This window comes from Humulus lupulus, chromosome X, assembly GCF_963169125.1.
Source record: "Humulus lupulus chromosome X, drHumLupu1.1, whole genome shotgun sequence".
Lineage (NCBI taxonomy): Eukaryota > Viridiplantae > Streptophyta > Magnoliopsida > Rosales > Cannabaceae > Humulus > Humulus lupulus.
This window is the reverse complement of record NC_084802.1, coordinates 23,761,004-23,775,074: the sequence shown is the minus strand read 5'-3', so window position 1 is coordinate 23,775,074 and position 14,071 is coordinate 23,761,004. Positions and strand designations below refer to the sequence as shown.

Below are 14,071 nucleotides of genomic sequence, written 5' to 3'. Positions count from 1 at the left end.
ATTTCGGTTGATAACCCAGCATTTTTAATAAAAAAAATTAATTTTCAATTTTAATTATACATAATTATTTTCAATAGTATAACTAATTTGTTAAATTGTTATATATACATTTCATATCTAATACAAAATAATTGGCTAATCATTCAAACCAATATAAGTTAGCACTTTAATCTTACATACATACAAAAATTTAGATTTCATAAACAAATGGCATTAATCTAGCTAACCAATCACTTTGTAGTGGTAGTAGATCCTCTTTGACATTGAATTGTTTTTTGTCAAACCACTGCAAAATTGAAAAGTTAATATAGATTAGATAATTAAATACTATATCTAGTTTTTCTTAAGCAAAAAAGAGTTTAAAATATAACATACTTTCTTCTTGATAACTTCTGCAGGATTCGGTGCATTTACAAGATCATAAATGTATCTTAGTACATAATAACCACATTCATGACTTTCAGGTTGTTTTGGACAAGAACCTCTCACCAATTTTGTAAATGTGTCGATGTATTCATTTTCCAAACATTGTGCGTATGCTCTACAAAAATTAAAATTAATTAAATACATATTATGCTCTCAACTTTTAAAAATTAATAATGCATACATTACAATTGAAGAACTTACTTTCCCATAACCTCCGTAATTATTGGTGGAGATTTATGATTTTTTAAAGGATCCAAAATTATGGTCATCCCCCGCATCATCACGAGCACCAACATCCAATGTCGACTAAAATAATAATAAAATATGATTATTATAAAATTAAAATTCAACCATAGTAGTGATAATGTTTAAGTAGTTCGTTCTTACTCAACAATCCAAGGAATGAAATATATTTGGCCTCGTCTATCCATAGTCATATCCATTTGGCTATAAGATCCACCGTATAGTTTTTACTTTCATCATTGCCAATAGAAAGATGTTCGGTGTCAAAAAATTTATATAATTGTCGTGAATTTGGGTGCATACTTTCCCAAATGCATCTGTAGCATATCCAAAATTAATATAATCAATCATTCATATTACATTTTCAATTAATAAATTAATATCGTCAAAAAAAAATTGGGCAGAGTTTCCTCTGTTTCTATAGCACATCCAAAATTATTAGAACCTATAAATTCAATTCAGACAAAACATACAACAAACAACATGCATGTTCTCAACCATAAGCCACCGGCGTAGCACACAAAATTCGCAGAACCTACTTCACTAAGACACGCATGTTCTCAACCTTCTGTTATCTCCGCAGCACACAATTTCATCTCAGAACTTACTTCACTACGGATGAATATCTAATATATTCAAACTCCTATAATAGTTTGTAATGACATAACAGATTGATACATACCTCATACCAAACAGAATAGCTGAGGATCCAATATTATCCATGGAGGCTGCTTGATAAACGTCTTCCGAAGTGATGAAGATAGCCTCGCGTTCTCCTATAAACTCTGGGTCAACGGGAACTTGTACAACCCCATCTATTCCTTTATTGGAATAATACTCCTTCACTATAAATTTTAGACTCAGATCAATTTTGTCCCATTGGTTATCTGTTAACCAATTTGAAGGTTCTGGTTGAGTTATTTCAGCGGGGATGACTACGTGAGATCCAACTGATGATAAATGTGGGCTTGGTGATAGGGATTTGTGTTTAGATGAAGATGGACCTTCCTCCAATCACCTGAGTTGATAGAAATCGTGGCTCGTACTCTAGATCCAAGATATGATATCATGTTTGTATACACATCACCTATTGGTTGTCCCAAATCATTCCATTGAAGATTTTTCTTGATTCCTTTGGCTTTTTGTTGGGTCATGTAACTCATTCTTGTTTTACCACGACCTTGTTGTTTCTCTTTGTCATCTCTTTTATCCGCCATCTGCATCATTCAAATTAATAATCACAAGTGTTAATGCATTATACAAATAAATAATCACAAGTATTAATGCATTATACAAATAAATAATCACAAGTATTAATGAATTATATAACTTACTAAACATGTTTTCTTCTTTTTCTTATTTTATTTCTGGTCAATTCACAATCGACCCATATTCCTTCTCCGATGTCGGTTCTAAGATAATCACGATCATCGCTATCGCTTTCATTATCATGTTCCTGAATATTCTCAACTTGTTCATGTATCGGTTGTCCAGCAATGAAACAGTCATGATATAAATCATAATTTTCATCGTACTCTTCTTTTTCTGAGAACTTCCGCTTGGGAACTGATAAAACAATGGACCATTTATCATTAACTGGATCAAGAATGTAAAACACTTGTTTCACTTGGGAAGCCATGATAAAAGGATCGTTCTTGCTTCCCTTCTTGCTTAAATCAACCAGAGTGAATCCAAGTTCGTCAGTTTTAACTCCAGTATTGTTGTCTACCCAAGAACATTTAAGAAGAGGAATACTAAATAATGAATAATCTAGCTCCCATATTTCTTCAACAACCCCGTAGTATGTCATTGTGCCTGAAATTGGGTTATTATCTTTTGCACTGGAAAAATGCATAGCTTCTGCGACTACACTTACTCCACTATTTTGAACCAGCCGAGCATCATCTCTTGACTTAGTATGAAATCGTTTCCCTTCAACAATGTAAGCTTGATGCTTTATTACATCAATGCTTGCTCCAAGAGATATGCGCTTCAACTCAGTCGATAGTCCATGATTTTTTTCTCCCAACTTCTTCAAAATTGTATTCTTCAGCCACTGGCAAAATGTTTTATTATGCTCATCTATAACCCATTTTTGTTTATTTTTAATCTTGTTTGGAATCATCGACCGTAATAACTCTATGTGATTACTGAAACATAAAAGAAATAACAAAAAGTTTAAACAACAAAAAGAAAATCACTACTCTAATAAAAGTTTAAAATTGATTTCCTTTGGAAACATCCACTTACTTTCTTATTTTTCTGCATTTTTCCATACTTGAAATCAATTTTCTCTACTTCTTTAAGAATTTGTTGCCCCGAAAGTGGCAAAGGAGCAACACCTTGTTCTTTATCACCATCAAATGCTTTTTTTTTTGTCCCTATAATGATGATTTAGGGGCAAATATCGTCTATGACCCATATAACAAATTTTGTGCCCATTAGACAGACGAATAACCTTTGTGTTAGTGCAACATATTGGACATCCCTGGTAACTTTTTGTGCTTAACCCTGATAGATTACCATAAGCTGGGAAATCATTAACAGTCCACAATAAAACAGCTTTTAAGTTAAAGACTTCTTTCTTAAAACCGTCATATGCCTCAACACCATTTTCATACAAATCTTTCAAATCATCAATTAATGGTGCCAAATAAACATCTATATCGTGTCCCGGTTGTTTTGGGCCTGAAAATCATTAACGTGAGCATCAAAAACTTTCTTCTCATCACTAACCACGGAGGAAGATTGTACATAACAAGGAAGACAGGCCACGAACTATGCCTACTACTTAGAGATTTATGTGGATTTACACCATCGGCAGCTATATCTAGACGAAGATGTCTTGCTTCAGTTTTAAATTATGGATTTAAGTTATTAACTTTTTTCCAAGCCTGCGAATCTGCAGGATGTCAAAGTTTACCATCTTTCACTCGCCTAGTCTCATGCCATATTAAGTTTTTAGAGTGTTCTGCACTTCGATATAATCGCTTAAGCCGCGGAATCAAAGGCAAGTACCACATCACTTTCTGAGGAATAAGTTTCCTAATCTCCTTACTCTTGTTAGGTTTGTAGCAGGGTGAATCACATTCTAGGCAAGTGTCCATGTCTGCATACTCTTTACGATATAACACACAATCGTTCGGACATGCATGGATCTTCTCATACTTCAAGCCTATGCAATTTAAAGTTTTCTTCACTTCATACGTAGACTCAGGGAAGCAATTTTTTGACGGCAAAATCTCTTTAAAAGCAGCTAAAAATTGACTAAAACATTTATCACTAACTCCATTTTCTGCTTTTATGTTGTAAAATTTTACCATCGTTGGTAATCTTTGTTTCAGACAACCATTGAATAATGGTTTATCTGCATCTCTAACCAATTTATCAAATTTTGAAGGATCATCAACAAACTCTTCTTGTGCTTCATCGAGCAATTCCATAGGATGATCGTCAAAATCACTATAACCCAAATCATCAACCCCTCGCCTCTCGAATGGATATGGATTATTATTGTAACGACCCAAATTCACTAATTAGGCTTAAGGGCCTTGATTAGTGTGCCTGGAGGGCATACTGGAGATTATATGTGATTTTAATGATTAAGATGCATGACTACGATATAACATAAAACTGTTCATGGGCCCATCAAAAACATTTACAAGTTATTTACAACTCAAAATGGTCATTACTGTTTCAAATTTACAAACCCGCCGACCTAAGCGGCAAAAATAGGGTAAACCCCCTAGTTCCTCTGAGAACTCCTTGGCCGTGGTGGTCAAGCGGCCGCATATGTACACATCACCACCTAAGTTCTCCCCTCAAGGCTGGGTGAGATTTTCTTTCCCTTTACCTGCACCACATAGTACCCATGAGCCAAGGCCCAGCAAGAAAACACAATATAGCATGATATAATATCAACAATGATCATAATAATCATTCAGGACTTTCAATCCAAAATAGGTAAGTGACAATTGGAAAAGTCACTAAGGTGGGTTCAGTTCTCAATAGCCATGTGACAATAGGGTCACCGGGCTTTAGAGATAAGTGGTCCTTTCACTAGCTTAAACAGGTTAGGTGCATGATGACTAGTCACCAACATAACCTACCTCATGACCATAGAGTCATAACAATGGAACACTATTCCCTAGCCATGTGACAAGCAGTCACCTAGGCCTTAGGCTCTGAGTAACTAGTCCTAGACTAGTCAAGCGCATATAAGTTTCATCGACCTTAGGGTTAGTCCAGAATTAATGCCTTAGAGTCATTCAACGCTGATATCGATTAGATCTAATCTTCATTCAGCCCTGCATTCAGGACGCTTATGCCGTTTCTGACTCTTAGGTCAGTGATACGCGACCAGTGCCGCCCCTGACTAATCAGTGCCATACACAAGTAAACAACATCCGCTAGCATTTAATATGCAATCAATGTCCACATTTATCAACCAACATGCCTCAACAACAATCATGCATGTCATATACACAGGGTGCAGTTTTCTTACCTCTGGTTCGGGCGAGAAATATAATAAGAACGACTCCTGAGAACGATCGACCTTTTGATCCCTTAGTGGTTACCTAATCACAACCAATTATAACCTCCATTAATGAAAATCAACAATGAAATGGTCTTAAACCTAAACTCCACTCTCGGGACCTCAAAACGTGCCCACATGGTGAGTAGATTCGACCTCGGGCCTTAAGGATTGAAACCTCGAGCCAAAAACCCTTAAAAACACTCAAAACGGGATTCTGGAGGAACAGAGCAGCGCTACAGCATTGCTCCCTAGCGCCCCAGCGCTATACTCAGAACACCCAACTGCCCAACATTTATCCTGTGTAGTGCTATAGCGCCCTCTGATGGGCGCTGTAGCGCTACCCCTAGACTGATTCTCCCCTGAAACCTCCTTCTTCGACTCCTTCAGTTCTAACTCGATTCCAATGCTTCCAAATCCCATTTTTGATGCCAAATGAACCCAAAAACCATTCTCGCATACCCCAAGCATCACAACCACAAGAACCCTAGCCAAAACTCCCAACAAAACCAATCATTCAACCTAGAAATCCCAACTGAAAACCAGAGCTAAAACAGAGCAAAGCAGGGATTTTAATGGCTAGAAACTTACCACAAGCTCAGATTATGATGCTCTCCAATGGTGGAACACACTCCCTGTTAGGAGTGTGTCCTAAAAGCATGTAAAGACATTTGTTTTTCTGTGAATAAATAAATGCAATAGTTTATTATTATTGTTATATTTAGATTGTTAAATTATTGTTTGAATAATTTTGTAAATATCAGAAAAATTCCATATTCATTATTGAGGATGTGATCTTGTATTAGTACGAGAGAATTATGACCACATGAATGAATAAAAATAGTCAGCAACAACAAATTAAAGTTATGGAATTCTTTAATTGGAGTTGTAAGTACGGTTTACTGAGTATCATAATGATACAAATAATCTAAATTCAGATTATTGATGTGGAAAGACATCTCGGTAAAGGTGTTTTATATAATATGATTATATATGACATGAACCGATATGAATTAAAGTCTTTATCCAAAAAACCATTTAACAATAAAGACTTGTAATTCATATCATAACTGATGATCATTTATAGATCAACCTAAATCCTGAGTGTTCATGAACTCCTGTTCATGTTTATTAAATCTTTTGATTCATTCGTTAAGGTCTCTTCAAAGAATGAGGCTAGTGACTTTTGTTTTGCAGATTTAATATCATGGATGGCTGGGAACATGTATCAACAATACAGAATCTAATCGTTCCTAACGGATCGTATATTAGTTCCCTTAAGGGTTAATTCTGGAACTGAATAATTTTGAGCTCAAATCTATAATTAGATTATAGATTAATTATTCACTAGTGAATTAATGGTACTTAAGGAATAAGAAGTAAATTAGAAAGGTAAAATGGTAATTCTTCCATTCTAATTTATGAACTAATTAATTAGAGGGTTGAACTATTGTAAGATGGTTATATCAATGGACGACTTAAGAAAAGATTTCTGTAAAAGTATATCTATAACATAAATAGTGCAATTCTGAATTTATAGTGGAGTAATATCAGAATTAATAAATTAACTATTATAATTAAAGAGTTTAATTATTTAGTTTATTTATTGGAGCTTAATGTTATAGGTCCATGGTCCCCGAAATGGCTCAAACAAACACTGACAAAGGTAAACACAAAAATGGGCAAAAAGGACTTATGTGATAAGTAAAATAGTTTTCTGTGTATCAAACATAATTATTGTTTAATTATGTGTAATTAATTAATTAAGAATTAATTAATTATTTGATTTAACAAAAATATAATTAATTTTGAATTAATTTATTTTTGAGATTTTTGGTATTTAAATAATAATAAAAATTGGGAAAAATCACATGCCATCACTAGCATGTGCTACACGCATAAGAGAGTGTGTTCAGTTTCTTGATTCCACAATTTTAGTTATTTAAATATTAAATAAATAATGAGATATTTTAATATGATTAAAATATTATTATTTAAACAAAAATCTGATAACTGATCAGTTATTTTGAATTTGTTTAAAATAACAAATATTTTAATATATTGGATATATTAAATATATGATATTAGTTTTACAGAACGTAACTTTTTCAGGAATAGAAAAATATCTAGAAATCTCTCTCAGAGAAAGAGAACAGTGATACAAACAAAAGTCACTGTTCTTCACAAAACCTAGGTCCAAACTTTATCAGATCTCATGTGTTGAGAACATCTGATAAATAATTTTTTGCCAATTGTTTGTATAGCGAGCCCACACTCGTTCTTTGTGTGCTGAGAATATTTTGGATGATCTTGGTGTGAGATCTCAAGGATTTAGCCATACAAAAAGATAGCAGCAAGGAAGGACCTGAGGTAATTTTTCTATTCATGTCTTTGATTCAATATATATATATGCATGTGAAGAAGTAGATCTAGAAATCTTTTGAGATTAAACTGACAATTTGATTGTTGTTCCGCTGTGTATAATCTCTGATTTAATCAATTAAAACCAACACTCCCAAGCTCCCAAGACTTACTTCCCAAGCTTGAATCCTCCAAAATGGCTCAAAAATCACAAAGAAAACAGAAGGAGAAAAGGTACGGGAGAAGCTTCAACTTATGCTCTGTTTTCACTACCTTTCTACAGCCTTCAATGGCTTATATCTATCCTAGGGGTGAAAAGGCCAAAATACCCCTAGGTCAGTTAAGGGTTTCTAAAGGCTCCCAAGGGAAAAATTGGTATTTCTAACCTATCTCGTTAATCATAATTAACGCTCTCCAATTCCCACTATTCTCGATATTCTGAAACACCAATAATTCACATCCTGTTACCCTTTAATTCCCGGCAACATTCTAATCATTAAAATCACCCCGAGACTCATCCCGAGCCCTGAACTTAAACCTGTTATGACTAGACCGCTAATTAATATTCCAAGATCGTCTCATGCCGAATAGTTCAAACAAACCCACATTATAATGTGATCTCAATAATAGGTCACCGACATGCATACAAATATACAATTATGCCCTCAATGGGCCAAATTACCAAAACACCCCTGTAATGAAATGTGGACCCACATGCATGCATTTAACATCATATTATAATATAATTCACATATACATGCATATAATCATTTAATGGCATAATTAAACAGTTATGGCCCTCCCGGCCTACTAATCCAGCCATTAAACCGCGTTAGGGATTTTGGGCATTACAGTGGTCCTTCTCTTAGATTTATTATGAGAAAGTGTGTACATTGTTGTAGACAGTAATCTCAAACATTTCAGACCACATTTTTTTTCTTTCCCCTCAATCTCCAACCACAATCAGGATCCTTGCAGGTAATTTACCACATATCAGTACCAGATTTCTTCACCATAAACTCAAAATTATTCTTCATCGCAAAGATGGTCGCCTTGGTTTTTAATTCGAGCTTGTTCTGAAAGAACTTGCCAAGGTGCAATTCTCCTGAAGATGTGTTGTTGAGGAAGGATGATATCGATGTGAAGCCTCTATATATTCTTTGGTAAACATGGGAGCACTCCAAGTTCTACGATCTTCACCTAAGTCCAAAGGAGAGCTCCATATATTGCTATCTTCAGTTCTACATGGACCCGAACGACTACTACTGGTCCCAAGTGTTTGTTGATCTTCTCTTCTGCATTCCTCAACTACCATAACATTTGAACTCTGCGTTGGAAAATCTGCCCTAATATCTAGACCATCAACTAATGCTGCATTAGCAACTAGATCATTGTAGACATAAGGATCGTAGCCATAGGGCTCATACTCCGTTGTGTTAAGAACATATGGCAGACCTCTAACAAGGATATCATCATGGACAATAACGTTTGGATTTGTCTCTAGAACAAATGTCCCAACCTCACTTTGAGTTCCCCTAAAATCATGACATGGGGGAGAAATGTTCTCTTCAAATCAAACTTCTTTATTAATGCTGGGAGAGGCTGAAGCATTTCCTAAACAATCCTTCTTAACCAATGTTGCGCATGGAGGATGTTGTGGTTTTATGCCCTAATTAAAACCTAATTTCTTTGTAATCTCATTTATTATCAATAAAAGAATATAAATCATTTTTGACTTGGTCAATCACTTTTCTCACATGTTTTATTTTCATGATTATTTGTTTAACTTATATTAAATCTCGAGCATATAGCTAATCGTATTTATAGTGATGTAATCACAGTGGAATATAAATATGATTATATGATCAAAATAAGTTAGTCCTAAGATTAGTCAGTGCACAGGATTTACACTGACTTGACAATCTACGATATGATCTACTTACACATTGCAGTGTTATGTTCTTTCCAGAACATTAGCAAAGTAGATAAGATCGAATGTATTTGTTACATCGGACTAGTCCGATATTTACAGTTAATAGGATAAGTAAACATACCGTTGTTATCCATTCTAGTCATATCATATAGTTGACTATAGGTCAATTCAATCTCAATTCTGAGTGGTTAGTATTCTAACTGATTATATTATTTGAGTTCTTTGACTTGTTTGTTACCAGCTTACCCTACGGACTAGCCCATTCTTACATCTTGGGAACTCGGTAGTATAATTGAGTGGGAGTGCTAATCATAGATATGAACATCCATAACTTCTGATGAATAAGTGAAATGATGGTTTCCTTTTAGTTTGGTTCAAGATGTTAAATGATAGAGATCTCATTTCAGTAATTAATATTAGTTTACTGAAATATCATTTACAAGGAACTAAGTGTTTAAGGATAAAATACAATGAGAGGTAAAACGATATTTTAGTCCTATCTCATTGTAGACCGTCTATAGAGGCTTGAGTGACAATTATGGTTGTAACAATGGATAATTAATAGCGTATCTATATTTTTTATAGAGCGTTCTATGAATTCAAGAGTGCAATTCTGAGTCTTTAGTGGAGTCACGAGGAATTAATAAGTTAGTAAATTTATTTGTTAGATTTATGATAACTTATTGGAGCTTGATTTCATAGGCCCATGGTCCCCACTGTACCTTGGATAAAATCATCTAGATAGTCTCAATTAATTGATTTAGTTATCAATTAGAATTATCAAATTTAACCAGGCCAATTTTGGATAGTTCCACAGAGTTGTACAATTTAGAGAAGAAAAGAGAAATTAGGGCAGATTTATTAATTAAGATAAATCGGTATCTAAATTAATAAATAAGTTTAAATCAAGGTTAAAATTATAAATAATTAATTTGAAAAGGATTTGAATACTCGTTTAATTAATTAAATCAATAGAAAATAATACAGGTCTTGATTTTAAGTCCAATGAGCTTATAATCAAATGGGAAATTTCACGGGTCTAAAGCCCATGATAATTTCGACCTAGGGCTGTTAATTGGATATTATTTTATTGATTTTTTAATTAAATAAATGACCTAATTGAGTCTATAAAAGGAATGTTAAGAGAGAGTTGAAATCAGAAGTCAAAACACAGATTTCTGAATCACAAGTTGCTGATAGGTTTTAGATTCTCTCTAAACATAAGTCATTTTTCTGAGCCTCATTGTTCTTTTCTCTTCTTCTCTCTGTATCTATCTCATGTGTTGAGAATTTTCCACTCTAGTCTAGGTGATTCTAAGAATACTTTGGAAGGCTGTGAAGAAAATTGAAGATCGGTTCAGTTTCTTGGTAATACTCTGCGACGGAAATGATACAAGGGTTAGAGAAACTGAAGGAATGACTCTATTATTCCGCTGCGTATAATGTAAGTATTCTTATCATTATTTCTCTTTGAATTCAATTTTAGAAACATGTTCTAGGTTGTCTAATATTAACTTGTTTAATATTAGATATGTTGAACCTTGATTTGGCCAACGACACAGAGTCAAATATACGACAAAAGATAAAATGACAATTAAGAATTTAATCTAATGGAAAAGAATAAAACACCAAGGATTTATAGTGGTTCAGCCCCAAAGAATGGTAATGACCTACGTCCACTTAGTGCTATTATTAATATTGAATCTCAAAGCCGTGATCAAAGAACTAGGGTTCTTGAGTTTCACAAACCTTGAAGGAATTACAATAAAACTATGAATAATCACACTATAGCTCTCTTTCTCTCAATACTTAGCAAAAAGATTCAGAGATCAAAAGTCCATTCCTTGAGCTATTTCATGCATATTTATAGGCTCAAGGAGGGTTACATGGGCCTTAACTTTCCTTAATAACAGCATATCAAGGTCATAAAGAGGAAATATTCAATACAATTATTATAGGATCACAATCTTAGAAGGAAATAAATCAAATTATACGACCAGCCTGATTGTATCTAATAGTTAAGCCCGACGAAGCGATGTGCCTCTGGTCGATAGTCGAACAGCACCTCCGCCACGTGCCAACCACGTGTAAGAAATCCTTGCCACATCATCAGTAGCCATTTTTCGGGTAAACAAGATCTACATGAAAATAAATAAAGATCATGTATAAGTTTCCTAACAGAGGAATCATCTTGTTAACAGATTTCGATGCTAAGTCCATGAATGCACAAACATGCCTATCATTTTTCATAACGGTAGGTTTGAAGGGTTGTTAGAGGCATGTGTATGGGACCTCAAGTTTTAAGTCGTATACACATTTATCAACTTAAGGCTCATCATATAGAATTTCAACCAGTTGCTCGTACGTCACACTCTTCTCCAAAAGGAGAACTTGATTTTCAGCATCTCGGAAAATCCAATCCTTATATAACAGTTCTCAAACACCATTGTATGCAACAAATATAGAAATAGTCGAATATGTACTGACAAAAAAAACAAAACAAAAAAGTAAAAAATTTAATAACATAAAAAACTGCAAAATATCAAGTTCCATCGAGGACCGTCAAGTCTAGTCGAGGTGGCCAAGTATGGGAAATTTTTTCTACATATCGAGGACCATCGAGGTTAATCGAGGTGGTCATCTATAGGACACTTCGGGTCCCTATCGAGTTCCATCGAGGACAATCGAGGCTAATCGAGGTGGCCAAGTATGGGAAATTTTCCCTACATATAGAGGTCCATCAAGGACCATCAAGGTAGTCATCAATAGGACACTTCAGGTCCCTATCAAGGTCCATCGAGGACAATTAAGGCGAATCGAGGTGGCCAAGTATGGAAAATTTTCTCTACATATCGAGGTACATCGAGGTGGTCATCTATAGTACACTACGGGTCCCTATTAAGGTCCATCGAGGAATATCGAGGGTAATCGAGGTATGTTGAGTTTCATCGAAACTTATCGAGGCAAACAAAGAACCCAGAAAAACTCAGTTCTAATCCGATTGTGAAACTGTAAAAAAAATCCAAAACGCATATACAAATATGTTCAAAATAGTTAAAGCAATGTAAATAAACAAGTTTCCTCACTACATATAATGAAAATATAATTACCCATAAGATTTGTGCCACTAGATCCCAAACCCAAAATGGAGTTTCTTGCCTTGATAGGATTCAAAACTTGCACAAAGAACAACTTCAAATCTTTGATTAGATGAGCTCCAAAATTATTATAGATCAAGATAATACATGGTGGTTGCCTAGTTTTTTTTAAGTGAGAGAGCTTGAGAGAAGGGAAAATGTGAGAGATAGAGAGATGGAAATTTATGTTAGGGGCATTTTGGGAATCTAGGAGAATACTAGAATAAAAGGGTGATGTTTAATTAGCATGGAATAATTTTGTTATAGGACCTCCTTTTATGCATCAATACTCAAATTCCCCTTAATTAATTATAATTATTAAATAATTAAAAGTAAAATGGGAAACTAAAACATATTTTATGTCCTAGCTAATTGCCTATATATACTAGTGTTATTGTAATGCCCTCGTTAGCCAAAACCGTTACACTATGTATTTTAAATTGTGTTAGGCTCACTAAACGATTCATTTGACCATAAACGTGTACTAAACGTGATTAACGGTTTAGGGTTAAAAATTTCAATCAAAAGGAATGGTTATTTCGTTAAAACGTTAAGTTGCACATGAGATCCCATAATAAACATTTACAAAGTTGTTTACAGTTCCAAAAGGGTAATTACAACTCAAAAGTTATAACCAGCCGACCTAAGCGGCAAAAATAGGGTTTAGCCCTAGTCTTTCGAGCGGTCACATATATACACGTCGTCATCGAAGCTCTCCAACTCATGGGTGGTCCAGTTTCCCTTTCCCCTTACCTGCACCACATAGCACCCGTGAGCCAAGGCCCAACAAGAAAACTTAAACATGCTCATAAGCAGTGAATAACACGTTACCAAACCATAATAAGCATGTCTAGCAGTAATAACCCTACTCATGCATGCATACCATTCATATAAATGGCTGGAGTGTCATATGGGGGCCAACTGCCCTAATTAAATGATTAACGAATCATACTGGGGCTTAATGCCCTAAGATATGGGACTAATAAGTCACCCCGGGGCCTATTTCCATATCCTCTGTATAACTAGCCCTAGAGCTGGCCCAACGTACCTAGCACTTAATCTTCCGCGACCATTGGGTCGGACAAGCGTATGATGCGCTCCTGATTAGATCTAACCATATCAACCAGTGCTCAGCGCACTATTGCCACCCTTGACTTATAAGTCAATGCTTTTAGACCAGCGCTCAACACTATTGTCGTCCTTGACTCATAAGTCAATGCTTTTCGACCAGCACTCAGCACTATTTCCGTCCTTGACTCATAAGTCAAGCCTTTCTCAATCAGATAATGCGAACAGGCATTCATTATATAACAAATATCCAGAAACAGAGGATTCAACATACTTAATCAACAATCACAGGCATAATCATAATCATAATCATGCACATTCTCAGGGGTCCATGCCCTATTCATATCCTTGTTTAACAACCAGCCAAGC

The 14,071-nt window shown here is 34.9% G+C and overlaps 1 long non-coding RNA gene across 1 annotated transcript; it reads right to left on the bottom strand.

Moving 5' to 3' along the window:
* Positions 1-407: 407 nt before the first annotated feature.
* On the bottom strand, positions 408-952 carry LOC133807157 (uncharacterized). Its single transcript, XR_009879211.1, has 3 exons — positions 814-952; positions 628-732; positions 408-541 (listed from the first exon to the last, which is right to left on the bottom strand). It is a non-coding gene; the product is annotated as an uncharacterized LOC133807157 (long non-coding RNA).
* Between the last annotated feature and the right edge of the window lie 13,119 nt (positions 953-14,071).